The following is a 26,607-nucleotide window of genomic DNA, read 5'->3' on the forward strand; positions in this document are numbered from 1 at the left end:
ATAAGTGATGAATTTAGGTTAAAAGAAAAGTATTTTAACAGCCTTTGGTCAGATTTAGCATTCTCCACCAACTGAGATATAAACCAAAGAGGCTCAGCAGAGGAAATGTGTTTTCCTCTTTTTGTCTTAAGCTGTTGAGTGAACATGTTTCTACACCCTTAATACCCTAATCATTATCATAAGTTAGAAGAAAAACAAATAATACTTTTATTCACAGGAATCTTATTTGCCAATAGCATTTTAGGAGTTTCCTACAAAATTACACCCAGACAAAACCAAGATAAAAACAAAAACAGAGAAAAAAAGGCACTAGATTAAAAGGAGAAAGCCCCTTAAAAACATTTAATCACTACACTTCAACTACTAATGTTGAAGGACTCAAAAAATTTCAAAGCCATTTAAACTTTATCATGGTTCTTAGACAAAAAAACAGGATTCCAATCCTTAAATGCAGGTGTTGTCCATTATGCTTCTAAGCAAACTTAACTCTAAGACACCTTTTCTTCTGGCTTGCACTAACACTTCCTTCTTCACTTGAAAATGAAAAAGAAATAACAAGAAATTCAGCACCACAGCAACGTGAGAAATGTGGCTCTTCATTAGTTAAACAGCTGACAATTCCATTTCAAAATACCTACTTTCTTGGTTAATGCTAATTGTCCTCTATAACTGACAAGAAATTGATTAGTAAGAAACAAGCTTTTTTTGTTGTTGTTTTTTTTTACTGTATTTCAGTGTTGTTAGTTTTTCTCAGTCAAGTTTATCAAGCATAACTTTTTGTCACAGCCTCCATCAAGGGCTTTTATATCTAAACTTTACTTCACTTGGAAGTACATTTCTTTAAAATAAAGTGTAGAACTCTAACAATAGGCTGTAAAAGGTGTATTCTGAAACTTTCAATCAACAGAATTTTAAATTAACTGACTTACAAAATCAGTGGTCTCATTAAATACACCATAAGAGCAGAGCTGCAAAAGCGCTGCTGAGGACAGAAGGTATACGACTTGAGTGAAATCCTTAGCTATTAAGAAGCAATAGAAGAGAACATTGCCATTAGATCCTGTTTTCTAATAGTTTTTCAAGAGAAAAAAAATAACTGCCTTTACTTGTAAGTATATGTCATAACAAAAATAAATTTCATAAATTGCTTTAATACTTTTTTTTTTTAATTTTCAGGTAAGATCCACACTATTGATACAGTTGGAAATAAAATATAGGACAATCTAGCAACTTGGAAAAAATACGTTGTCAAGTAAAAATGTTTTGCTTGTAGTGTTTATGAAGTTGCAATCTCCTATACAACTGAATAACTGGGAAAAATTTCAAGTATACTTCAACAACACATCTAATTTGAAGACAACATTTGCCAGGTTTTTAAAGTAAAATCTCTCTTGACCACTGTTCCTTTAAACTTCAGTGTTTCTCCAATTTTGGAGTATTTTCACTTCTGAATTAGCACCAGGGTCCTTGGAGCTATACAACTAGTGGGCATTTTTCACCATGTAAAAGGGAATCCAACTTTGCCTGAAACCTCAAGGTTTTTGTTTTCATTAAAAAATATATGTAAAAGATTACCCTTATTGCACTTCAATAGTGATAAATTTCTATGCATTAGCTGATATATTAAGTCTATGTAGAAAACTATAATAAATAAGGAAAGGAAGAGCAAGATGGAAGGAAGGTTTATGGGATAGAAGAGCTATATTATTGGAAACTGTGAATGAGCTGCCTTTTCTTCTCTATGGCTATTTTATACTGAAAATCTTATAATTTAGAATGTTGTGGACTGAAGGAGGAGAAAATGTTGTCTACCTTACCAAAAAACAGAACAAATCCTTGATGCAAACACATTCTGCTACAATGGTTCTACACTCTGTAACCCTCCCAGCAAAGCCCATCCATCTGACCACTACATAATCAGACCTCTGACAGAAGCCTAAAGCAAGACTTGAAATTTAATAAGTAACTGCAGTGTAATAAACTTATAATATATATTTTCCCTACTTTTTCTGTCTCTGGTGAATATTTCAAGAAACATAGTTGGATTTAAAACCAGGATAGTTCACATATTAGGGAAATGACATCATCTGTAGGTCAATTTTTGAGGAAGCTAAACCGGACCTTATTATGAATAGGGGAAAATTTTACTGTCAAGCTTTTTCAAACTGTCAGCTGGATACATATCATTAAGAATAAGCTTGGGAGTTTCTTTCATTAATGTAGCCTTTAAAAGGTAATGAGCCTCATCATATGGGGGCTACTTTTTGACAAAGCACTTTGAAATGAACATGTCAATTGTGTGTGGTAAATTATATTCACATGAATTTATACATACTGTGTTTGGAGGACATTTGTAGGCATAGAGACTCAAAAAATGGATTCCAAGGAAGAGGAAGATAAAGGATTTCAGTCTTAGAGTACAATCTACATTTTATTCATGTGAATAGTAGTCTTCACTTTGATTTGAAGAGAAGTTGCATTCTTCCCCAAAAGGAGGTATTAGATACCAATCTCTAAGCACATGTACTTATTACAGTTGGCCACATTTGAGTCCATCTTAAGACTGATTGCTGCTGCAGAAGTGTATTAGTATTGTGTTACATGCATGCAATATAAACTTACATGAGTCACTTTTACTGATTTAAATTTTGATTGTAATACTTATTTGCATATATTTTTACAATTAATAGTAGGAACAGTGCTGAAAGCAGGCATTCACACATTTCTTTTATTAACATCAGCATTAGATATTTACTTGAGCAGAGAGGTTGGACTACATGATCTCCTGTGGACCCTTCCAACCTTAACTGTGCAGTGATTCTGGAATTCTGAGAACTACTGAGGTATTGTACTATATACTTATATATTTTAACCAATATTCTTAATGCTGTAATTACAGGAATCACTCAGCTTTATGACCAGTTGGTAAATTTAAAAATGCACATGTTTAAGTATCTGTCTGTGTAAAACTGCATAGGCACAGGTTCCAGATTTTGGAATTGAGGTATACAAATCATGTGTTCCAAAAGGTAAGCAAGCAATAACCATCAAACCACCAGAGATAATTACAAATTATTCCCTATTTCTACCCCACCCCTTCAATCTTTAATACTACACAGAGTGCAACTTAATCTGAAAGGTTCTGGCACACTGAATTTTAAGACTCCATCAGAACATGATATTCAGGACAATAGATAACTAGTTTGATAGGAAACAATGAATATTGCAGTGTAACTCACTGTGCTTTCCCTGACACTGGCATACACAGATTTACACCAGCATGAAAACTATTGCAAAACATACGACAAGTCATTTGTTCATAAGCAAGTGAAAATAGTTCATCTATTCAGTAGACAAGGAGGAAATACTATAAGCCAAAGAGTGGACAGAAATCAGGACGTCCCAAAGCTTTCCTGGAGTCCTACCAAAGAAACTTTAGTGTGGGGAGATTGGCTTTCCACAGCCAACATTTTACAGTCCCTCTGGATTTGACTGAGCAACCTTAAACAAAACCTTAAAGTATGTAGCTTTTTAAAAGAGGGTGTTGGACTGAAATGCTTAACCATAAAGACCAGCTCGTCTTTCTTTTAAATCAACAGATGTCCACTTAAGAGGCACCAAAGGGGCACTGTGGTTTTCTTTTAAAGGTTTAAAAAGAGAAGCAGTGAAAGAAATGTATCCTCATATTTCCTTAAAATTTCTTCTACTTCAGCAGCTTCTGAAGCACTGGACTGTTTTATTAAAATTGCCTCTTGGTAGTATAATAATGTTGCCAAAAATTACTGCTCACTGCAGTGATTAAAAAGTCACTCTTTTTCTTAGAAAAGCTTTGAATTGTTTAGTCCATCCCCCCAACAGTACCAAGTGAGCAAAGGGCATGTTTTTAAAAAATAAATTAAGACAAAAAGCTTAGCACAATAGAATTGGATCCCTGTCTTCCCCCAGTAAATATGTCTAATATCACATACTTATTCAGAAAGGGAAAAAGGGATTTCCCCTTAGTAACCTCTTGGGTGGATGGGAGGTGATGGGGTGGAGAGAGAGAGAGAATGTAATTTTTCCCCATTTCATTGTATGTGTTACTAAGCCGTGATGCCAGCCACATGCTGATTTTCTCTCCTGTTACATAAAGTGCTCTCCTGCAGCGCCAATTGCCTGCCTGTATTCTGTGGTCTGTATCCTGTTACATAAAATGTTATCCTGTACCACCAATGTGCTGTGCCAAAGTGCTATTCTTTGCTACCATGCTCCCAGTCTTTGGAGCTCAGAGCCCTTTGTTTTCATGCCTACTTCTGCCCACATCTTAAAAGCCACCTAATAATTAAAACAAAACAAGTACTTCTCACTAAACAGTGATGTTTTAGTTACACTGTAAAACAAGAAACAACACAAATTACCGTTGCTCAGGGATCCTGGAGGATATGAGAGCATTGCACGAAAAATCACATTAGAGACAGAGTTGCCACAAGGCCCTCTGTGACTCAGAGGTTGCACCTTCACACTTCTATCATTTATGGGTCAATCTGAAAGATGGAGTTTTATTTGTCTCAACATTTTCCAAAGGCAGTCCTGAGATCAGCTGTTCTGCTTGAGATGAAAGCACTCTTGGAGCAGAACACTGAGAATAGCTGCCTCTCACGATGAATTGCAATAACACATTGTCAAAGAGTGCTGCTGCTCCAGCAAGTTGTAAACATGCTATATCATCAAAACAGCGCAGGAGTGATGATGTGTTACTGGAAAGATGGCAGCAGTATAAGAAGAGCACATCTACAAGCAGAGCACACCTGACTACAGGCTGACAGCCAACTCACTGGTTTTTCGGGTGGCCTAGCAGAAATGACACCACTAAATCAGCTGCACTGGCACTACTGTTTCTGGCAACCGAAAATGGCAACTCCTACATGCACAAAGATAAAGGTTAGGCAAAGGGTCTACAAGTCAAAGAGAGACAAAAGAGATATTGAGTAATCAAATTTTTATGAGGTCACAAAAAAGAGAATCTTATCTTGTAGAAAAGGCTTGTGGCATTTTTCCACAACAATGCTTTGTATGGAGGGAATAAGGGCCATCAAAACTATATATTAACCCCTGAACCCCTGTATGAGGCTAAGGGACATTTTAGTGTAAGTCTTAAAATTTGTTAATTTTGGTGTTTTTAAAATATTTCTAGATCTCAAATAACCCTCTTGTGTTTGGTAACATGTTGATCAAATATCAATGCAGTCTATCATAAGGAGCAAAGAAATCCCTCAAACAAGAGCAAAATATAACTCTGCCTGGTCAGTTTCACTCATATAAGGACCGAGGTTAACTTGAAGGATGAGATTTCAGCTTCACAGAATTGAACAGCCTCAATTAAAGTCACATGATGAAGGCTGGGGAAGGAAGATGCACTATTTCTTCATTCAAATGGTCCCTTGAGACTTACTACAAAGACATGGAGCAAAGTCCTGATGCCAGACATAATGCATGCAAAAGAGCTTGTAAATATCAGTTTCCGCACAGTTTTAAATCAGAGCTCACACTACAAGAGGCAACTACAAAAAAGAAAGAAAGAAAGAGAGAGAGAGAGAGAGAGAGAGAAAGTACAGCCCCAATGAAACCTTTTCACACTGTTAGTCTTACAAATTGCTATTGGTGGATTCTGTTTCTGTGAAAACATGAACAATATCTTGCAATATTTAAACAAAAAGATTGCAAGAAAATAATGGCAAGGATCTGCTTGAAAAGATTAAAAGAGTTCAAGAATCAAATAACACAAAGAAAATCCCAAATCCTCTCACAAAACCTTTTGTTTACAGAGAAACTAGCAGAAAAACAATATTCTTGCCTTCATCCAAAACCCACAGCAGACACTTTCTATTTGTTACCACTAGGTTTGAATTAGGACAAATATTGTTTATTTTTTGTGCTACAGTGATTCTCTTCTAGAATAATGCAAGAAAATTCATTGGCTGTGAAGACAGTTTAATGGGAAAAAAAAGAAAAAAATCAATTGTAGAGAGTAGCCTCATGGTGAATAAACACTATGGAAGTGATTTTTTTGTTGTTGTTTTTATTGAAATAATGCAATCAGTGTGTCTCTTCTAAACAAACTTTCTGCTGTAATGCTCGTTCTCCTGCACTTTATATTGTGTCATACTATACCATACATTCTTTATATCCCACTATCGCATCCCTAGGGTCAAAGGCAGAAGATAGAAAAATTCCTGGAATAATATCCCCAATAAATTACTACTAACTATTATAATTCAACATGGGCATATAAACGGCACTTTAAAGAAAATTGAATTTGTTGAAAATTAAAGCAAACCCGGTGTTACTTTGAACAAGAGGTTCACTGATTGTTTTCAGATTTCTATAATAAAATGGGCTTTTTTGTTTTATGTTTTACATACCCTCTGAGGAAAGGAACTGTACCTCAAAACATATGGGTGTTCAGAATCTTTATTTTTAAATACAGTCCTCCATGCTCATAAAACCCTGATTGGAAGCCAAGGAATTTATAACAAGGTGCATAACAGCAAGCCTGAAAGAAGGCTAAAGATGAAGAAAAACAGAGCTTTCACTCATTAATTAAAATAAATAAGAAGAGAGCCTAGAAGTGAAAGTGACCTTAATCTAGGGACAAATATCTGCGGTTTAATTTAGTGACATCTTCTCACTATATGTGGGTGCATGGGCACTGAAATACACAAGAAGACAGACTAATAAACTGGCAATTATTTTGTGTAGCAGGCATGGTTTTCTCAGTCTATGTCATAGTCCTTTCCTTTTATTGCTGTAATATGTTACACTGAGAGCATGAAGAAAGGATTCTTCTGTCTGAATTTTAGAGAACATTTTCATGCACAGCTTTTCTTCTAAAACACATGTTCTGTTAGAATAACAAGCTTACATGGCTTATTTTAAACTATGTTGTATAACCTAGAACATTGTTAAATATGCTCTTATACACCGTGACTGAGTGTGCCACACTGGGATTCAGTGTATGCTTTGAGTGTTATGTCAGACCTGTGTATTACACCACCTGTGAAGTGTGCTTCTAATCAACTAATGTACATGTGGATAAGCTTTTTATTATTGGGGAAATGCTTCATTTTACATTAAAAAAAGAAAAAGTAAATACTCATTTTTGGTTGGGTTTATGCAGCTTCTTTTATTACAAAAAGTCATTTCAGGTGAGGGGAAACAGCATGAAGATTATAATTGGGTTTTAACTAGGTTGCTCAAAACCTTGTTTTTTTCTGTTGGCTAATGGATTTATTTTCCCTCTCTCTGCCCTTAACTGGGGAATTTTTAGTACTTATCTGTGCCGTATTCTGCATTTATCCTTTCATTAAAAGGTGAGACTAATATGCCAGAGAGGGCACAGAGATGTAGTTTAAAAGAAAAACTTGCCAATACAGTAAGAACCAATTAAAAATAGCATCCCTTTAAAAGGAGATGTCCTGCCCTCCTTGCTTGCACTACTGTCTATCACATTCTCATACATTAATACCTTATGTCAACACATCAGATTCTTCCCACGTGCACAAGTTTAGTCGAATGGAGATGTGAAACCTCTGCCTGCATGACTAAGGAGAGCACTGGTGTGATTTTTATAGAGACTCACACCAGCAGTCAGAGTGCAGAGCTGAATAGTGAAAATCCACACCCAGAATCTGAGCTCTTGTATTTGCAAGTGTTTTCTGATATTCCAGATCTGTCTCCTCTTTAAAATCCCTTTGGACCTGGCAAGCACCAACTATCCTGTGGGCCTAAGAGCAGGTGAAGAGGAAAAACTGGGGAACATTGCAGTTCAAGGACATTCATATTACATGAAGGCACCAGCAATTAACAGTCTGCCTGCATGCACAAAAAGCTAGTTTGTACAATCAAAGTTGCACAGTTAAGCTACACGCACAACAGTTTTATGAACAATCCTGGACTTCACAAGTTTTGGAAGTTGGGTTCAGCAACTATAAAATTATACACTTGATATATATTAGTAAGTACAGCAAATAGAGTATAATTAGAACAGAATACAATGTACTATTTTTCACTGCTTTTTATTTTTACTTCCCTAGAGCTACAAAATGAGTTTCTAATGAGCTTTGGGTAGTCACATAAATAGAAAACCTAACATTGTAATGCCTGATAGTGATCTAAACTGCTTAGATATGTTTTGTATTACACCACGAAACAGTGGTTTGTTCATGGAATGGAACAAAAAATTTCATGTTACTCATACTTTGGCCCTAGGCACGCATGTGTTGAAACCATAATCCCCCAATGTATTTCAGAATATGTTTGGACAACCTAGGTTTCTCTGTGAAAATGACCCAAAAGGAAAAACCCCTATCCATTAAAAACATAAATTACTGAGACCTCAATGTTTAAGTGTAGCCTACAGCACATAAAGAAAAATTTCCAATACACTGTCTATTTTCCCAGTTAAGAAATAATAAGGAAGATGAGAAGGATGTAATCAGGAACCATATAGAAAGGCTGTAAACTAGCTATGTATGAATAAACATTCTATATAGCAGAAACAAAATATTCTATGTTAAGGCAGGAAATCTCCCTACTAAAATATCTTCAAACATGGTTATGCAGATATTTACTGGTTTCACATGCAAGGGTTCTCCCTTAAGTTTTGCAACAGCCATTTTGTTTTCCTCTGGTGGGAAAATAGCATGAAAAGTCAGAGAAGACTGACAATAACATGAAGTATTTTTCCCCACTCTAGCAAATCCCTACAAGTATTAGGTAGAATCTTGTACACAAAGTGTGTCATTACCTTTACACCACCTCTACAAGGCAGAAGGATTAACAGACAAGTGGACAGGCAGCCTGACAGACCAATAGAGAGATGAACAGAGACTAAATTAATTACCAAGAGTCAAGCAATGAATATGCTGCAGTCAAGAAATGGGTCCAGATACCACAAGTTCTTGTCTAGTGTTTCAAAATACAATGTCATCTTCAAGAGGCGATACTTCTTTACCAGGTAACAACTAATACACTTACACTACTTCTACCTGTTTATTATTTTTTTCTGTAAAAGCCAAACCATAGAATCATTAAGGTTGGAAAAGCTCTTTAAAGACCACTGAGTCCAATCATGACCCCAGAACCACCAGGTTCACCACTAAACCATTTCCCCAAGTACCACATCCACATATTTTTTGAACACTTCCAGGGACAGCATTTCCACCACTTCTCTGGGAAGCTGGTTCCAATGCCTGGACACTCATCCAGTGAAGAAATTATTTCTAATATCCAACCCAAATCTTCCATGCTTCAATTTAAGACCATTTCCTCTCATCCTGGAACTTGTTACCTGGGAGCAGAAGTTGATCCCACCTCACTAAAACCTCCTTTCAGGTAGTTGTAGAGAGTGATAAGATCCCCCTTCAGTCTCCTTTTCTCCAGGCTAGACACCAGCTCCCTCAGACACTCCTCATTAGACTTGTGTTTCAGACCCTTCCCCAGCTCCATTCTCTGGGCTTTCTCTGGCACCTCCATGTCTTTCTTGCAATGAGGGGCACAAAACTGAACACAGGATTTGAGGTACAGCCCCACCAGTGCTGAGTACAGGGGGACAATCACTTTCCTGGTCCTGTTGGCCACACTATTCCTGATATAGGTCAGGATGCCATTGATCTTCTTGGCCAGCTGGGCACAGTTGACTCGTGTTCAGCTGCTGACAACCAGCACCACCAGGTTGTTTTCCACTGGGCAGCTTTTCCAGCCACTCTTCTCCCAGTCTGGAGCTCTACAAGAGGTTGTTGTGACCCAAGACCCTTCACCTTGTTGAGCTTTGGCCCATCATCACTGACTGTCCAGATTCCTGAATCTTCAGTAGATTATTTTTGTAGCTGCTTAAATGCTTACTTTATGCATATGGACCAGAACTAGAGTTTAAAAACAAAGCATAGATTGGAGAAGGTGTAGACATAAAAATCTACCTCAATGTTCTTCAAAAATACGTTTTTACGCATTTCTTTCCTTTCCCAAGCTGGGAGCCAGAAATAAACAAAAAACAAAAACAAAAACAAAACAAAAACAAACAAACAAACAAAAAAACCAAACCAAAAAAAACCCCAACCAGGTTCCCATTAGCATTATGTTCTTGGTTTAATCCTTTTTGATTTTCACTTCTTTGAGGTAATTCAAGAAATAACCAGACTTTTTACTGTTTATATGAACATTGCTTGCAGACAAATAGAAAAAGTGCTAATATTTGATTGAAACTCACAGGATGAAAATGGTCAACTGCTAATCACAGAAGGCTTACTACAAGATGAGACATTAAAAGCAAGCAAAAAAGGTGCAGTGATTAATTCTATTGTATTTTTATTACAGGAAAACAGAACAGAAAAGTGAAAATAATGCCTTGAAATTAAAAAATCTCCTTTTGGATGGGCTCCATTTTGGTTTACACGCAGCACCATTTTACACAGCATTGGCTGTGAAAAGGGATTTTTCAACTAGTCTTTAATGGAATTTATGCCAGTTTTAAGGCCTTTTGCAAAGCCAAAGGAGCACAAAGAGCCTTGAAGCAAATGAAAATCTGTTCTTTAATGTGCACACTACTCAAAGTAATAAAAGTTTTTTTTTAAGTTATGTACACCCACTGTGCAATATCAAATACGCGTGTTGTAAACACAGTGGACCAAGTTCAGACATGATGTAAGCATGTGTAACTCAACTGACTTCAAAGAGACCACTTGTGAAACAGAATACTGCTTAGCATGGCTATGAGTTGCAGGATTTGTGCTAAATTCCTCAATCATGTTATTTTAAATAGATTTTTTTTTGAGCAGGATAGTGTTACACAGCATCAAAAATAAAGGAGAACTGGGCTGTCAGTAATCTGTGGGGTCAAGTATCAAAAGAATTGTTTGACTTCATGCAAAACACACAAAACATTTCAAGCAGATTGAAAAGAGCAGAGAAGGAGCACACTGAGATGTCCTTTCAGAACAAGAATGGCCAAAACTGCTTTAAACAAGAAAAAGCTAATAGTTCATATACGCTAGTGGTGTATATAAGAAAAGCAATTATTGTTTAGGCAATGTATGGAGAAGAGAGAGGGCAAGAAGCAGGACCCATCAGTCTTGGGAGATGGGATCAAAATCAGGGAAATGTCATAGAATCAGACCAGCCAGAATGCTGTCACATGCACTAATACACAGAGAGCAGCAGAGCAGGTAATAGGTGGTATTGATCTCATGGATCATTTACAGATATCCACTCACTCTTAAACTTTTCATCTTGCATTTATTGCACTGCCTGGCTGCATTCTTGGCCATCAAAATGCTTCTGGAAAATATACAGTGAAAGTGCAGCTTGTAATACAATAAGTTACCTTTTTTTTTTTTTTTTTTTGAGAAAACTAGGGCATTAGACAATTCACAACCGCAAAAACATTTCATCATGGATCATCAATCTGCAGACTAGAAGCTTGAAATCAAGTGGAAAAGAAACTCAGCAGAGTAACCACAGGGAAGCAATATTGCTGGGGGAAAAAAAATACTTTCAGGAATGGAACAAAAAGAGATGGTCAAAGAGAAAAGATCTTTCTGATATAACTAAACGGAACTGAGCTTCTGACTTTTTACGCAGAGAAGCCTCATACCCAAGTGTTGTCTTTTTAGCAGTGTTGGTCAATGAAGACCTCATCTGGCAAAGTTACTCCAGTGTTTGTAATGTGTTTCTGACTTAGGGGACAAAGGCACGTGAAAGTTGGACAAATTACTGTATCCTTTCAAATCCCACCAAAATCACTGTTTTGCTGTGGAAAAACTCCAGAGGCACTTTATTTTGCTAATTTTAAAGTCACAAAAGCAGTCCAATTTAATTGAACAAGACAGGATTTATTTCTTTCAGCAATAAGGGAGATGCTACAAGTGTTCCTTTTTTACAACATGATCAAGTGGCTGACTTACTATTCCTCTTCTGTCAAAAGATACGGCGACAGAAATAATCTGTGCCCTGGGTAAGAATGCAAAAACCCAGCATAGAGATGTTTAGCAACTCAGTTTGAAAAAAATCACCTAAGAAGTCTTGCCAATTTAAGATCAGGTATGAATCTCAAAGTAATGTGGAAAAGAAAATCTAGTAAATACAAATATAAAAGCTATGTCTTCAAATGTCAAGTATTAATATATGAGAACAGCCCTAAATGATTACACTGCACCGGAACATAACTGAGAGAGAGTACAACTTCCCAAAATGTCAGGTACCAATTAACTTTTAAATTACATTTATTGGCCTCAAGAGCATTACAGCTGATGTAACATTTGAATTTTGCCTATAGTAAAACTCTTCCCGTTTGAACACATTTGGTTGTCTCCAGGCTTTGATGACATCCTGAAGTTTGTACATCTTGCTACTTAACTGATATTTTTACCCAGTCAAGGACTGCAAGACCATGCAAAGTACAAGAGAGTAACAAAATCACACTTCTAAACACTGGTTCTGAGTAATCAGCAAATAAATGAAGCTTGTTTTGTCATGGTTCATGCCTTAGAATTCTCTGCAGCTCTGCAGAGAAGGACCTGTGGGTCCTGGAGGACAACAAGCTGTCCATGAGCCAGCAGTGAGCCCTTGTGGCCAAGAAGGCCAATTGTTTCCTCAGGTGCATTAGGAAGCGCATTGCCAGCAGGTGGAGGGAGGTGATCCTGACCTTCTACTCAGCCCTGGTGAGGCCACATCTGGAGTGCTGTGTCCAGTTCTGGGCTCCTCAGGAAAACAGGGACATGGAGCTCCTGGAGAAGGTCCAATGGAGAGCAATGAAGATGAATAAGGGACTGGACCATCTCTCTTATTAGGACAGGCCGAGGGAGTTGGTCCTGTTCAGCCTTGAGACAACTAAAAGGGGACCTCATTAATGTCTGTAAGTAGCTGGAGGGAAGATGTGAAGAGGATGAAGCCAGGCTCTTCTTGATGGTACCAAGCAATAGGACAAGAAGCAACAGGCAGAGACTGAGACACATGAAGTTCCACCTGAACATAAGCAAGAATTTCTTTACTGTGCAGGTGACTGTGCACTGGAACAGATTGCCCAGAGAGGTTGTGGAGTCTCCCTCACTGGAGATATTCAAAAATGGTCTGCACACGTTTCTGTGCCATGTCCTCTGGGATGACCTTGCTTAAGAAGGGAGGTTGGACCAGATGACCCACTGCGGTTGCTTCTGAATTTACCCATTCTGCGACTGTGTGATTCTGTGATGCTGTGATTAATTTTAAAAATTCTGAATGCCTATGAATGGCAAATTCTTGTCTCTATGTAATTTGGTATTCATCTATTTGCCAATATATTACCATTTTTATTGTCCTCTCATGCCAAAACAAACACTTCTCTGTGTAATTAAATGTCCTTTAAATATCACAATACTGAATCCTAAAATATTATAAAAAGGAAGCCTATAAATAATAAGATGTGATTCTGAATTTTGTTACAAATTCATAGTATTGAATGATTTGCATGATACTTTACTTCTTCTGCAGTCTTGCTTGAAATAAAAGTCAAAAGCATTCCAAGCTATTTAATAGAATGTCACTGTTTATGCTTTTACCTCTAAGTAGCCAGTAATGAAAGAAGAAAATCTAAAACTGCCCTCTTGGGTATAATTCCCTATGCTCTCTTTCTTGACAGAACATATCAGGGAGGAGTGAGAAACATGATTCTAAGGATCGACTCTAAGAAGAATTTAAATTATTCATTGCTTTTACCTTGATGATCATGCTACAAAGGGAAAGCTAGGGGTAGAATTCAATTCACATTACTGAACTACCCAGAGAAGCCTTCAAAATCATGACCCTGAAGCCAGAGCAGCTCTAAAGGGAGCAGGCAGATACTGGGGGCAGTGCAAGAGAGCCTGTGGAGATCCAGTCTAGCACCTCTCCTCTACTGTTGCCCATCATAGGGAGAATTCAGTTTGTTTCCAGGCCTCGGCCAGATCAGATGGGCAAAGTCAGGAGTGGAAAGAGAAGGGACAGGGAGGTCCCCTAGACAGCTGTTTGTGTGTGAGGTGCCACCAGTACACATTGGGAGGCATCTCAACTCCTTTTTGCAAAAGGAATTTTGTAGCCTTGCAGTCTGGGATTAAATACATACACAAATGACAACCAAGCATATATTGTTAAAGTAATTCTGAAGTCAACAGACTGCACAACTAAAACTCTGAAACTTCTTGGTTTTAAAAACAATTCTTAATGAGATGTAACAGTCAGGAAGACAAAGGAAGTAAGGGATGGCATGTCCTATCAGGTTCCCAGCCTGCCTGACTTGTTGTTCTCACTTTTTGAAAATCATCAATTTCTTAAAGAGACCAAGTCATCAGGTTGTTTTAACAATGATACTTGAATAGGTTTGTTTATTTTCCTGATGCCTGAATAGATTTGTTTGTATTATTTTATTTTCATTGATTTGTTTATTGTTATTATTTTTGTTCTGAAGTATACTGTACAATAAACTTCATTCAGAAGGCTTACTGTGGATTGATGTTTTAAATGTATCACAAGTAAAATCTTCAACTTTATATTCTAAAGAAACGAGGGAGGGGGAAAGTGTGGATCATATTAACTTAATTCAGAGAAATGATGTAAAAACCCCAGGGATTAAACAGATGCATGCAGGTTCTCTCATACAGTCCCAAACCAGATTTGTGCTAACAAGATTAAATTTCATACCTTGGGATGTTTGGGAGTTTGTTTTGCATGCCTCAATTCAGATAAATGTTCTTCTTTACTTCACTGCGTCTATCTGCATGAGCAACAACGGATTGTGAGTTTCCATATGTAAAGGTGCCGCTCCAAGGTATACTAAAATACTTAACAAGAGTCCTTGAGGAAATTAAGATCAGAAAGGCTAGTACAGAACCTTAAGAGCAATAGGAATGAACCATGAAGTACAAAAATTTGTAAGTAGGAATACTCAACAGAAAATAAAGATTCCTGTTTGAAAAACACCACATTAACACAAAAATCATGACTTATGCAAAGAGAGGACTAGCTATTGATAAGGCTAAATTGTTTCCATTCTCCATGCAGGAAACCTTGGAAATTGACATACATTTATCACAGAATTACAATCTTGAGATTAATCCTTCAGCATGGACGCTGAACATATCATGCCTTGACAAGTGCCTAAAAATTTTTTAAGCAGTGGTTTCTTTGCAAAACCAAAAAGCAGTTCTGCTGAAGTCTTTTATAGTAACCTTCTCCCTTTTTCTTCAAATGTGTTTTGCTCTGCTGTGACAGAAAAGGCCTCTTCCAGTTTTTGGTAAGCAAAACAAACATTGTTGGGAAAAAATCCCCAAATCCATCCATCCATCCATCCATCCATCCATCCATCCATCCATCCATCCCTCCATCCATTCATCCTTCTATCTATCTATCTATCTATCTATCTATCTATCTATCTCAGAATGCAGATAAAAATAACAGCTGGATTTACCTCAGCAGCTAGTGGTATTTGCAGACTAGATTCTGACTGAAGAATTCCAAAGTATTTCTACCCATTTCAGTGGAGTTAGACAAAGCATGCACTATTGGAACAAAAGGAATAATCTAGTGTAGAATTCCATATCTTGAAATAATTAAAATGCAAACATATTATCATTAATAAATACTATTTTAAGGAAAATACATTGCATTTAAGTCCCACTGCAAGTTTGAATTGTACAGCATCACTTCTGTGGAGTTAACTGTTCTTGGAAGTCCTGGATAATAAAGAGGAGTAAAAATATCCAGGTGAGATAAAGGGCACAGCCTTTGAAATGCTATGTTATATCTCCTAGAAGAGTGAATTTACATTTTATTTTTGCATTGCATAGGCTGTACATACACTGTCAAGTGCTGAAGTGACACTAACAACAAGTTGACATTTGTTATTTCCGTTGGAGCTTACATAATTTCTTTCACCTCATGGTATACACATTCTAAGAGAATCCAGATACTACAGAGGGTGTGTTCCCACCAACTACTCCACAATCTTGCTAAAACAAAGAGACAGGTACAATTTATGAGGGCATTGGCATGGAATGTACACTTCTCCAAGATTAGCTAGGCATGCTTAGGAATGATGGAACGTTGTCTTCTCTGAAGCTGGCATAGATTATTTCAGTTATTATGAAGACCAGATGGTATCATTACTTTTCATCAGCTATGTGGTAAACCAGAACTTCCTCAAGGCTTCAAATGCTTTCTCTGTGACTGGCGTAAATCATGTCAACAGAGAAAGGCATGGGATGCTTGATTTCAGGTTTTCTTGCTTCCTTGGTCACAGCAAGATACTCATGGATTCTGCTGATCTGATCAGAAATTCCAGTTCTGAAGGCATGTGGAGGTATTCCAAGGAAGTCTGCTTTTTGTAAGGAACACTTTCAGATATTGTGAACTAGCAGCCATTATTATGACTAAAAATGTCAGATTCAGTGCAAAATTCCAACTAAAGTGTTCACAGTTATTTCAGGACTGGCTACATTCAGGTTCACAAGTCACAAGAACAAGCAAATTCACTGAAATTCAGCCTGTAAAGCACATTGAGATCTTCAGAAAAACGCTGCCCACATGCTTTACATCCATTCAGTGGTGCCTCATCCACTAGCTTCAGAACATAAAAAGTACTCTCCTTTCTTCCTCATTGTTGAAAGAGGTGAGAAGAGATGTAATTTCACTGGGGGTTTTTTGTTGGTTTTTTGCAGCTTTCTATTGATGGGGTCTGTTGGCTATTTCAAGATGAACTGAAAAACTGAGCTGTAATTTAACAGAATTTAGTAGGTTTTTTTTTTACCATGACCATTGCTAAACAGATGATGAATCATGCCTCTTTGATCACTTGTTTTGTGTTCATTCCTGAAAACTCTTTCAGCTATAAGAGATTTTATAAGATGATCTCTTTTTCCATCTTTCCATACAGAACAGCGTACAAGTTTGTTTGTTTTATAACAGATGTACTATCAATACAGAAAGAGTTTTAACTTTCTTATGCCAATATAGAAGTGTAGTTAGTTGGTAAAAATTATTTCAATGTGAAAAATAAAACTGTGACAGAGAATTCCAGATGGATCATTTTCATATGAAACAGGAAGGCCTATAGAGAAATAGGTACTAAAATAATGAGTTTATAAATTATTAGTGATTGCTATATGTCCCTTGATAGTTGATGGCATCTAAATCAATTGAAACTGTTAAAGGAAAAAAAAACCCAGAAACTTTTACACAGAGTGGTAAAAATACTGCTAGTTACTTCCAAAACTCCTGCCTAGACACTCTGAATTTAATTTTTTATACTTAAAGGACTCTACCAGACTGAAGACATGACTCAATGTACAAATTTCATAAAAATCAGAGAAAATTATTCATTATGTTCATTATTTATAGTGATTCTTTTGACTGCTCTTCCAGAGGCATATGCCTAATTCAGGTTGTGAAGAATGTCAGACTTTCTCAAATTAGAACAACACCAGAGTTTGGAAGTTTCTGTTAATTTTCTTTGGCCCAAAGAACTAACTTCCATTCATAGATGGAATTGTTTATGTCATTAGCTAAACTTCAATAATGCCTTAAGTCTTGCCTCTCCAGTTTGGTTTTGTTTTGGGTTTTCTTGTGATTTTTTGTTTCTTGTTTTTGGGGTTTTTTTAAAAGTACTACAAGATGTTTGTAGGAAGAACACTCAGTAAATGGGAATGTCTTGAGAGGCTATATGAGATACTTGGTACATACACATACTCTCTGTAAAATGTACTCCAAATGCTAATTCTCATCCATATACTCATCAACACATATATGGTTAACACTAATGCAGACAAACATTACTGCTAGGAAAAGTGGCCCATCATACTATAAATAGCTATCCCAAAGCATAGATATTTTTCAGTTGTAAAATCCTTAATCCTCCCAGATGGATTATGAAGGAGGGAGGAGGAGAGGGAAAAGGAGAAGGGGAGGAGGAAATGATGGGGAAATGGAGTACCTCTAAAGAAACTAGTTCCACAAAGTCATAAACAGAGAAGATAAAAAGTGTTTAATTCAACACAGAGTCAACTTTTTCAATTGGAGAAGAAAAAAATCCTGGCAAGAAACAAGTCCCTAGTGCTTCAATTTCTCCCTGGATAATAACCATCAGATCCTGTGCTACTTCTTATGAGCACAATTTCCTCATTGTTAGCAGCTGTTCATTGGGTAGCATTGCACAACTGGCCAGGTGCATTACGGAGAGAGTGAAGGAGGAGGTTGTCTGCCTCCAAACCATCAGATGGACTAATAATATTCTTCAATACAGCAGTAACTGGCCCATTTCCTAAGCTACATTTGAGTTTCACTGAATATAAATAAATAGTAGAGGGAAAAGGACACCCACAGTCCTGGACAAAGTCAGAAACCTTCAGGCACTTGTAGGGTTTTTCTTCTGCCCCCACTTCCCCAGAAGTTGGAAGCTGTAAGATTATGTGACCCTTTTTTTTCCTCCTAGCTTCCTGAGGATTCCTAGGAAAGCCTCAGGGGACTGGGCAGGCAACAAGCTGGCTCACATGGAGCCCTGTCACACTATACACTGTGGCAGCTGATATTAAAATGGACAAATAGAAGATATCTTGAAAGCTCTCTAAATTGATTGTTACCAATTTATATTTTCAACTTCTCTGTGCACTACTTAAAAGAATTCTTGATGTGATGAGCATTTATTTTTAGCAGTTTTTCCATATCAGTTCAAAGGCTGCAACTGTTTTTGCATTGCTCTCACTGTATACTATTAAATGGATGATTCCACCATGACTTTGTGCAGGAATAATCAATGGATACGAGTTCAGGCACATCTATAGTAATGAGAACTACTGAAATGCTTGAACTTAAAAAACACTTTATCAATGGTATATTGTCCTTACTACCCTGTGCAAAATACATAAGGCAGAAAAACGATTAGCACTGAAGAAAAGAATGATGAGGAGGATCAAAACACTTATGGTATATGTAAACATGAACAAATCTTAAATCTAAAGTCTTCTCTGTGATTGTTGAAATTCTAACATAGGCCTAATTTTTTTTTTCATTTGAAACTAGCTGATTTTTTACATTATAACTCAGTTGCAATGGCAAAGTTATTAAAAAAATCAGACTGAAACAACACTTTCAAGGAAAAGTCTGAAAACAAGAAAACGACACAATCCTAAAGGTCTAGGATCTAACACATAACATGATGAAAACTGAGGATGGAAAACCTATTTTAACCCTGCTTTGAGAGAGGATAATGTGTCCCACATGATCATTTGTGCTTGTAATACAAATGTATATCAAAACTCAGTGAATTTGTTTCCTAATCAATTATGCTGTCTGCATAGACACACTTTCATACCTAGAACACCAAGAGATAAATTAGGTGATTAGAGGATAAAACACATGGAGTCCCACTTGCTATATATACTGTCTTGCTGATCTCTAACTACATCAATTCAGATTATAAAGTTAATAATACAATAAGATCACACATACACAGTTTTAGATTGGTTTTACTGCTTTGATCTCTATGGAAAATAGAGAAGTAGAAATAAAGATACCTACAAGCTATCACATAAGTAATGGAAGACACAAGTTTAAAATAAAATCTGTCTTTACCACCACAAAAAGATACCATCTTTTCCTATTTCATCCACCAAATCATGTGCAAATTTTTTTTCTAAATAGTATTTAAACAAACCTCTACCAAAAAAAGGAAAGTTTGAAAGAATAGATTTTTTTAACCTGATACCCTGACTAAATTATTTTTGACTTAAAATATTTTTCTCTTGAATTTTTATCACTTTTATTGTATTTTTGGTTGTTTTCCATCTTCTTGTATGCATATTTAAACTACACTTTTCCAGTGTTATAACTGAAAGTTTCAGGTTGCTCGCCTTTTTAGAAACCCCTAATAATGTTGCACTTGTGATGGGAACCAATAAACAGCTGTTAACAACAAGGAGTTTGTGCTTTTAAGAAGTAGCTAAATATCTGACAGCTATTCCCTAGAGAAGTACTCAACCTGAGTAGTTCACTATTGTATTCAACTCAAATGCAGAGAGATTTGTTACCAAGTACAAGAGAATGACAAGAAATAGTTTAACCCATTGTCTTTAACATACTTTGAATACCTGATTGAGGTTTTCCTATTTGAATACCTAAATGAACAGTCTAATTAAACATCTCAACTCATGTTTGTATGGTCTAAGTGGTGCTTCTGGATTAAGCAGACAAATTGCAGTACCTATGTCAGTAGGTGTTAACAACTATAAATTTACAATCATTTCTAAAACCCAATGATAAAGATTATTCAACCTAAGGTTTGATTTTGGCTCTAAAAACCTTGTGCCTCAAGGCATAAAGAATCTGATTTTTACTTTACATTACCTTTACTACAGACTACACAAGCCTTAATGGTTAATTTCACCTAGTTGCAATTTAAATTAGATTCGTCAAGTCTTTCCTTTTAGATCATGAAATGAGTAGAAAGATTTATCTCAACCTAACCTATTTCTCCCAGTGGCCAAAGTGACTATATCAGTATTTTAACTGGATGGTTACTAAACATTACCCTTAAGCTCTAGATTTCTATAGAGATCTTAGTCTATAAAATTGGTACCTTTTGCTTCCAGCAGGATGCCGTCAGCCAGCTGCTACAGATCTTGATATTAGCACCTCATTTCTCTGAGTTCATAAACATATTTTTCAAGTTCCACTCACTCTGGGTTCTGGGGTGGTGTCCTGGGTTGAAGTATATTCTATCACCATCTTCAAGAACTGTTGAAACCAGGTGAGGCAGTGCTCCCTGCCTCCTCCACTCTGGCTTATCTTCTGTTAATGGGCCATCAGCACCTTTGCTACACAGCTCACAGATAACCCCCTCCTGGACTACCTCCTGTTAATGGGCCCATCAGGCCTTATCACATGACTCACCATCCCATTGTGGGATGCTCCGCCCAGAGGGAGAAACCAAGCATTCCAGCCTGGATATAAGCTGAGACTCTGAACACCAGAGGGGCGCTTACCCACTGGATTCCCAGAGGACCCGAGCTACCAGACTTTTCTACAGGATCACTGCTTCAGGAAGACCACCTCATCTGGACTGCTTCCATCACTACGCTCAGGTTGTATTCTGACTCTGTCAGTGGTCTTTTGTATTATTGCATTGATTTTATTTTACTTTCTTTCCTTTCTTTTCTTTTTTTCCTATTAAATTGTATCTCTGACTTGGAGCCTCTCATTTGTTTTGCCTTGAAACTACTACATTTTTGGCGCCCAACGTGGGGCACAAGGCACTGAGAAAAGTCAGAATTACAATTTTGTATTGAAGAAGACACCTGTTCGCTATGATGCTCAACATGCTTACATGTGTCTTATATCTATCTCTCTATATTTTTCCACAACTGAGGTACTATCTGCCAGTCTTAATGCTCCTGCGTAGACCAGGGTATGGTACTAAAATTGCTTTAGTAGTCTATTATGTCCATTGCTTGATAAACTCTGAGGCAATGAACATTATTCAGAATATACACCCAGTTTTGTTTTCTTGTTCTGGTCTAAGATGCTACATCTGGGGCCTCAACAATCTCACCCAGCCCCTGTGGGGAGGGGTGAAGAATAATTTTTTCCAGCTTTTCAGGCATGACACAGCAGTTTTTGAAAATATAGAATACCCTCTGGATGCCAAAGACAGCATGATGTTGTTGTTAGTCCTGCTTTGTCTTCTCTGCACGGCCCGCACCATGCTTAGAATCAAAACACTACATGGTGTGATACAGCGTGTTCTGAAAGAAGAGGAAGAGGGAAAAAGAAGCAGAGCAACGATATCAGTGTCTACACAGAGTGTCACAGAGGTGAAAGGAACCAAAGGCAAGGCAACAGTGTCCTCATCTACACAGACCGTCACAAAAGAGAAAGAAGCCAAAAGTGAGGCAACAGTGTCCACATCTACGCAGACTGTCACAGAGGAGAAAAGGACTAAGGGTGCCATCAGCATCTCCACACAAACCATCACCGAACCGGAACAGCCTAAACCAGTAGCAGTTGCCCCCGTTCAGAAGAAGAAATCAAGGACCAAATCAGTCCGCATAGTGACTGATGAGGGTGCAGCAGGACCTTCACAATCAGCAGAAGAGACAGAGCCAGAAATCATCACTCGCTCTCTATCTCTGAGTGAGCTGCGTGACCTGCAAAGGGAATTCACCCGCCAGACCAATGAGTCCATCCTGACCTGGCTGCTCCGCATCTGGGACGCTGCAGCCAATGACACCATTCTGGATGGAAGTGAGGCCAGGCAACTGGGATCGTTGTCCCGAGATGTGGTCATTGACCAGGGGATTGGGAAAAGCCAAGAACCTCTCAGCCTCTGGCAGCAACTGCTAACAAGTGTGAAGGATAGATACCTTTGTAAAGAAGACCTCCAAGTGCACCAAGAAAAATGGAACACAATAGAACAAGGTATCCGATGCCTGAGGGAATTGGCTGTGTTAGAAATCATTTTTTCAGAAGATGAGAGATTTCCTAAAAACCCAGATGGTGTCCAGTGCACATCACGGATGTGGTTGAGATTTGCACGGCTTGGACCCGAGATGTACTCACGTTACCTGGCAACACTGCAATGGAAGGAAGGTGAGGACAGAGTAGGTGTCTTGGCTAATAAACTAAGAATTTACAAGGACACTGTCACTGCCCCAGTTCGTACCCATGTCTCATCTGTGGAAACAAGACTGGCTGAGCAAGTCCGGAACTTGATTGAAGAAAGCCATCAGAAACTGAAAAAAGAACTTAAGGAAGAAATTTACCATATCCAGCCAGAGCCAATGAGAGTCTCTGCCATTAGGAGCAGGCGCTCCCCAGCCAGGGAGAGAGGATACACACCCCGAGGTAACCTCTGGTCTTTTCTTCGGGAGCATGGAGAAGACATGAGGAAGTGGGATGGAAAACCCACCTCCTCCTTAGCAGCCCAGGTACGTGAACTAAAAAGAGAAACACCTACCACAAAGAGCCCATCTAAAATCAATGTTGCTCCGGTCTCTCGTGCACAGAACTCCAGACGGTACAGGAATAATGATATGACTGATCCTCTTGAAGGAACCTCAGAAACATATTTACAAGAAGAAAGCAATGTATGCCATGACCAGGAATAGAGGGGCCCTGCCTCTAGCCAGGTAGAAGAAAGGGACAATCGGATCTACTGGACTGTGTGGATCCGATGGCCTGAAACATCTGACCCACAAAGATATACGGCTCTGGTTGATACCGGTGCTCAGTGTACTCTGATGCCATCAAGGTACGTGGGAGCAGAACCCATTTCCATTTCTGGGGTGACAGGAAGATCCCAAGAGCTGACTGTACTAGAAGCTGAAGTAAGTCTAACTAGGAAAGAATGGCAGAAACACCCCATTGTGACTGGTCCAGAGGCCCCATGCATTTTGGGCATAGACTATCTCAGAAATGGGTATTTCAAAGACCCAAGAGGATACCGCTGGGTTTTTGGCATAGCTGCTCTAGAGACAGAAGGCATCAGACAACTGAGTACCTTGCCTAGACTCTCAGACGACCCCTCTGCTGTGAGACTACTGAAAGTTGAAGAACAACAGGTGCCGATCGCCCGAGCAACAGTGCACCGTCGGCAATATCGCACCGACAGAGACTCTGTGGTCCCCATCCATAAGATGATTCGTAAGCTGGAGAACCAAGGGGTGGTAAGCAAGGCTCGTTCACCCTTTAATAGCCCTATATAGCCCGTGCGTAAGTCCAGTAGAGAATAGAGACTGACAGTGAATTACCGTGGCCTGAATGAAGTCACACCACCACTGAGCGCTGCCGTACCAAACATGTTGGAGCTTCAGTATGAGCTAGAATCCAAGGCAGCAAAATGGTATGCGACCATTGATATTGCAAATGCCTTTTTCTCCATTCCTCTGGCAGCAGAATGCAGGCCTCAGTTTGCCTTCACCTGGAGGGGCGTGCAGTACACCTGGAACCGACTGCCCCAGGGGTGGAAGCACAGTCCCACCATTTGCCATGGACTGATCCAGGCTGCACTGGAAAAGGGTGAAGCTCCAGAACACCTGCAATACATTGATGACATTATCGTGTGGAGAAACACCGCAACAGAAGTCTTTGAGAAGGGAGAAAAGATCATTCAGATTCTCCTGAAGGCCGGTTTCGCCATCAAAAGGAGCAAAGTCAAGAGACCTGCTCGAGAGATCCAGTTCCTGGGAGTGAAGTGGCAAGATGAACGGCGTCAGATTCCCACTGAAGTCATCAATAAGATCACTGCAATGTCTCCACCGACCAACAAGAAGGAAACACAAGCTTTCCTAAGTGCCATAGGTTTCTAGAGGATGCACATTCCCGAGTATAGCCAAATTGTGAGCCCTCTCTACCTAGTCACCCACAAGAAGAACGATTTCCACTGGGGCCCAGAACAGCAGCAAGCTTTCGCCCAGATCAAGCAGGAAATCGCTCATGCGGTAGCCCTTGGCCCAGTCAGGACGGGATCAGAAGTGAAGAATGTGCTTTACTCTGCAGCCGGGAGCCATGGTCTGTCATGGAGCCTTTGGCAGAAGGTGCCGGGTGAGACTCGGGGACGACCACTAGAATTCTGGAGCCGAAGCTACAGAGGATCCGAAGCCAACTACACTCCCACAGAGAAGGAAATCTTAGCCGCCTATGAAGGAGTCCAAGCTGCCTCAGAGGTGATTGGTACTGAAGCACAGCTGCTTCTGGCACCTCGACTACCGGTGCTAGGGTGGATGTTCAAGGGAAAGGTTCCTACCACACATCACGCCACCGACACCACGTGGAGCAAATAGATCGCCCTGATCACGCAGCGCGCCCGTATTAGAAACCTGAATCGCCCTGAGATTCTGGAAATTATAACAAACTGGCCTGAAGGTAAGACCTTTAGATTATCCTCTGAAGAAGAGGAGGAGCAAGTGACACAGGCCGAAGAAGCCCCACCATATAACGAGCTACCAGAGAGTGAAAGACGATATGCCCTTTTCACCGACGGTTCCTGCCGAATTGTAGGTGCTAACCGGAAATGGAAAGCTGCTGTATGGAGCCCCACACGACGAGTTGCACAGGCTACCGAGAGAGAAGGTGGATCGAGTCAGGTCGCAAAGCTTAAAGCTGTCCAGCTGGCTTTGGATATTGCTGAACGAGAGAAGTGGCCAAGGCTCTATCTCTACACTGACTCATGGATGGTAGCTAATGCTCTGTGGAGATGGCTGGACCGCTAGAGAAAGGCCAACTGGCAGCGCAGAGAGAAACCCATCTGGGCTGCTGAGATTTGGCAAGACATCACCACCCGAGTAGAAAGGCTGACCGTGAAGGTTCGACACGTGGATGCGCATGTACCCAAGAGTCGGGCTAATGAAGAACATCATAACAACAAGCAGGTGGATCGAGCTGCCAAGGTGAAAGTATCTCAAGTTGATCTAGACTGGCAGCACAAAAGAGAATTGTTCCTAGCTCGTTGGGCTCATGATGCCTCTGGTCATCAAAGGAGAGATGCAACATATCGATGAGCTCGTGACCGAGAGGTGGACATTACTATAGACAGCATCTCCCAGGCTATCCATGACTGCGAGACCTGTGCTGCGATCAAACAGGCCAAGCGAGTGAAGCCTCTGTGGTATGGCAGACGATGGTCAAAGTATAGGTATGGGGAAGCCTGGCAAATTGACTACATCACCCTTCCCCAAACCCGCCAAAGCAAGCGCTACGTGCTCACCATGGTGGAAGCAACCACTGGATGGCTAGAGACCTACCCTGTGCCTCATGCTACTGCCCAGAACACCATCTTGGGCCTGGAAAAGCAAGTCCTGTGGAGACATGGCACCCCTGAGAGAATTGAGTCAGACAACGGAACTCATTTCAAGAATGGCCTCATAAGCACTTGGGCCAGAGAACACGGAATCAAATGGATATACCATATCCCATACCATGCACCAGCTGCCGGGAAGGTGGAACGCTGCAATAGACTGCTTAAAACTACCCTTAAGGCACTTGGTAGAGGGACCTTCAAAAATTGAGAACAGAACTTAGCGAAGGCCACCTGAATAGTCAATACCCGAGGGTCCATCAATCGAGCTGGTCCTGCCCAGTCTGAATCCTTGCATACAGTGGATGGAAATAGGGTCCCTGTGGTACACATGAGAGGTATGTTAAGAAAGACTGTTTGGATTAATCCCACCTCAGGCAAGGGCAAACCTATCCGTGGAGTTGTCTTTGCACAAGGACCTGGTTACACTTGGTGGGTGATGCAAAAAGATGGGGACACCCACTGTGTACCACAAGGAAACCTTATTTTAAGTGAGAACTGTGTGTAGGATTTCATTATATATATATATGTGTGTGTGTGTAGTTTAAGGAAGGTATTGATTTGAGATGATGTAAATGGTAATAGAATAAGGGGTAGATAATGTCCTGGGTTGAAGTATATTCTATCACCATCTTCAAGAACTGTTGAAACCAGGTGAGGCAGTGCTCCCTGCCTCCTCCACTCTGGCTTATCTTCTGTTAATGGGCCATCAGCACCTTTGCTACACAGCTCACAGATAACCCCCTCCTGGACTACCTCCTGTTAATGGGCCCATCAGG

The 26,607-nt window shown here is 39.3% G+C and overlaps 1 protein-coding gene across 15 annotated transcripts in view; it reads right to left on the bottom strand.

Annotated features, from left to right (window-relative positions):
* SUGCT (succinyl-CoA:glutarate-CoA transferase) overlaps positions 1 to 26,607 on the bottom strand; it is a 326,113-nt gene that overhangs the window by 122,255 nt on the left and 177,251 nt on the right. For 2 of the 15 annotated variants that reach the window (XR_010722266.1, XR_010722267.1), the window contains exon 13: positions 14,689 to 14,761. The exons of the other annotated variants lie outside the window; for them this stretch is intronic. The gene's annotated coding sequence lies outside the window, so the exon portion shown is untranslated. The remainder of the gene's footprint in view (positions 1 to 14,688; positions 14,762 to 26,607) is intronic. 15 annotated transcript variants of the gene reach the window in all.

This window comes from Chamaea fasciata, unplaced genomic scaffold (assembly GCF_029207755.1).
Source record: "Chamaea fasciata isolate MVZ Bird 193981 ecotype frontalis unplaced genomic scaffold, bChaFas1.0.hap1 SCAF_1, whole genome shotgun sequence".
NCBI classification, from domain to species: Eukaryota; Metazoa; Chordata; class Aves; order Passeriformes; family Sylviidae; genus Chamaea; species Chamaea fasciata.